Below are 3,478 nucleotides of genomic sequence, written 5' to 3'. Positions count from 1 at the left end.
AGGTTTTTAATGGATGAAAGAGCTATGTTCCAAGACATAGAGGTACTCACTGGAAGAAGGAGGTATGTGAACAAAAATTGTTTCATACCTCTTTCTTCCTCCAAGGCTTGGATTAATTTTGTAACATAAATTCTTCTTCCATTATACTTCGGAGTTCAGTGTGTAACATACCTCCTTCATCAAGTGTTTATTTCCTTTGCAAAGCGTCTAGAGGGGAGAGTTGGATAAAACGGGATACCATCCTTTGCCTCAGAAAATATGTTAAAGAAAACAACATATTACTTTTTTATAACTATAACATTTATTGAAGGACACAAAAAACATATTTTTTACTATTTTTAAGGACTGTACAACAGTAAAAAAATAATTTACCAAGCTCTCTTACATATCCTGTTTTAGCATACCTGGGTTGGGCAAAACGGTTTAATTTATGTGAAAAACAAACTGGAATGCATAATGAACTGACATAAAACTGTAAATTAAAAATTTACAGTTAGAAAAATAACAATATCTTCAGCACTCAAAGACTTAAAATTAGTTTTTTTATGTTTAATTTTACAAAATGGAAAAGAAGATCTATTTATTTAGGTCTATAACAGAACAAAAGTCGCATAAAAGGTGTCGTCCTCTTCTTCGGCATGAGAACACGCTTCGTGAGCCCATCCTTGGCATCCAGAACATTGGATCCAACCTTCACCAGCCTTAGAATCAACGTACAGAGCATTACAAAATATGCAAGTTTCTCCACCCCCTTCTTCATCTTCAGACGATGACGACATGCATTCTTGGCTGTTTGCTGGAGGATTATTAAGATTTTCTATGTTTTTACTCTCATCAGTATTTAAGCATTCCTTTGGATTTGTTTGTACTTTCAGGTTTGGCTGGTTCTGGTAGCTCTTTTTCTTCCTCTTTTCCATTTAGTTTTTCTTACAAACTTCTTTTTTTGAATTTTAAAGAGGGATTTCTTAGCAGCCTTTTCTTCAAATTTCTTGGTTTCTTTCTTGCTCTTTAGTCGTCCTTTCTTCTTCTTCCATTTCTAACTCACTCTTAATATGGAGATGACGTTTTTACTACAGTTTTCCCCTTTCTCTTATCAGCCCTTTTTTCTGGACGTGGTCCTTGTACTTGAGGAATAGGTAGAACAAACTTTGGAGAGATGGAAAAGGGTAACTTAGGTCGATAGCAAGAGTGCTCTCGTCCTTTCTCCTCTGACGATGTAGTAGGTTGGTCTGGTCGTAGGCTGTATTATGACATGTTTGTTAATTGGTCTACTCCTACGATGTCCCTTGAAGAAGTTGAAGGCTCCTCTTGGTCTGTGCTCTCACCATGCTGATGCCCAACGCCTGGAGGTTCTTGCAACAGGTCTGACGCTTCTGTTTGAGACTGCAAAACCTCTTATGTGTTTGAACCAGCTCCGTTTTGATGCGAAAGGCTAGTGTTCTGAGCTTCTGTCATTGGGGTAGTCTGTGGTTACAGAGGCTGCAAACAAGTGGTCTGGGAAGACATCAGGATTGTAAGGACTTATGCCAGTCTTACTAAACCCTTTAACGGCGGTTTCTGCAACAGTTACCCGAGAAAAGGCTGCGTTGAACAGTTTTGCAACTTCGTAAATTGTAAACGCACCTACCTGGATGGTTTTGAACAGCCACTTTCGAACTTCTTGTTCGTAATACGTGCTTAATGGAGCCATGAAACTGACATCTAGGGGCTGAAGGCGATGAGTTGTATGTGGGAGAAATGTTAGGATTAACACATTGTTTCCTCTTGCCAAATTTACAAGTTCCAAACTTTTGGTGTGACTGTTGTGTCAATCAAGCAGCAACAGTACTGGCTTCTCATTAGTAGGGTTAGAAAATTCTATGAATTTTTTAAACCAAACTATGAAGGTCTCTTTAGTGATCCAGCCGGTCTTGTGATACACTGCAAATGATCCTGGGAAAGCGTCATCCATGAGCCTTGGGTTTTCCTTCACTCGAGGAAATACAAACATAGGAGGGACGAATACCCCAGCTGCACTGATGCATGTTTCAACGGTAACCAAAACTCCTCGTTCAGCTGACGACAAGCTACCCACTTGCTTTTTACCTCGTAAACCTAACACTTTGCTAGGTAGCTGATGTAATGGCGGCCGAGAACAAGTTTCCGTCGTTGTCCGCTTGATTATAGCAGCACTAGTAGAGTTCCTAGGCCCCGTATCCCGTTTTGTCCGACTATCCCGTTTTATCCAACTTTCCCCTACCTCCTTCTTCCACTTAGCCCTTCACTTGAAAACTAACTTTTGAATAAATAAAACAAGCAATTTCAATTTTTTATAGGTATTTACTATATACATATTTACAAATAATTTTAATTGCCAAAAAAATTTCAAATGCTAAAAATCCACACAAAATCCTTTTTAGTGTGATACTCTTCGAAATACTCAGGTACGCAGAGTGCCACATTACAGTCCTTGCAGTAGAACCTGCTCTCTTTTCTCTTCCTCTTCCCAGTGGTAGCTTTACCCTTGTCTGAGCAGACTTTGCAATACCTTGTAGGATTCTTCTCTGTTGGAGGAATATTTGTAGGGAAGTGGCGTGCAGTCAGTCTCGCAGCTGACGTCGACGGCTGAATTGGACATGTTATACAAAATGGAACCATCCCACACTACCTCTAATCTGAGATAAATGAGGTTAAAGTTAACAGCTAGTTGTTATTCTATTTTATTTTGTGAATAATATGATCTTTATTTTAAATGAAGGATTATATTTTTATTTAAATATTAGATACAATACAATTTTCCAAACTTCAATTAATTTTTAAAATATGGATTTGTTCCTTTTGGGTTTTCTGTTAATTAGAGACAAATATGCCCATGTTGTTTGGTTCCTTTTTTGTATTTTAATTTAGTTATTCTTAGGAATAATCAAGACAACTTGGTTCTTTTTTTGCTAAATTAGTTTTTTTTCAAAGGAAATAAAATATTAATCCAATACTAAAAAATATGAATTTTAAAATTATTTTATCACCTTTACATAGTAATATAAGTATCAAACATTAAAAATAACTACTTTAAAACTTCCAGGTAATATTATAAAACACCCATAAACAATCTCACTCATCCGGTAAAATTTCAAAATCAGGTTCACCTCCAAAACCATCTACATCATCCTCGACTTGAGGTTCAGCAGTGAGTGAGTGATAAAAACCATGATGGTTCTTTGGGATGAGATGAAACATAGATTTTAAGTCTTTTAACTTTGCCTCAGCGATGGGTTTTCCATTAGGCCACAAAGGTACAAGTTGTGTCACATCTATCGTCGACAGCTGACGCCCTCCGCCTTCTTTTCGAAATGTTTAGTTCCTGATGGGGTTCCATCAAACTTATTGCTAATAAATATAGTCAGAGGGTTTTCTTTCCTAATAACTATTTCTCTTGTGTTTAAATAACTGACGTCTCCTTTCTCAACATCCTTTTTTTTGTTAGTAATACTTTTTTCAA

The sequence above is a fragment of the Homalodisca vitripennis genome, unplaced genomic scaffold, assembly GCF_021130785.1.
Source record: "Homalodisca vitripennis isolate AUS2020 unplaced genomic scaffold, UT_GWSS_2.1 ScUCBcl_4941;HRSCAF=11398, whole genome shotgun sequence".
Classification (NCBI taxonomy): domain Eukaryota; kingdom Metazoa; phylum Arthropoda; class Insecta; order Hemiptera; family Cicadellidae; genus Homalodisca; species Homalodisca vitripennis.
The sequence above is the reverse complement of the archived record's forward strand: the minus strand, read 5'-3'. Positions refer to the sequence as shown.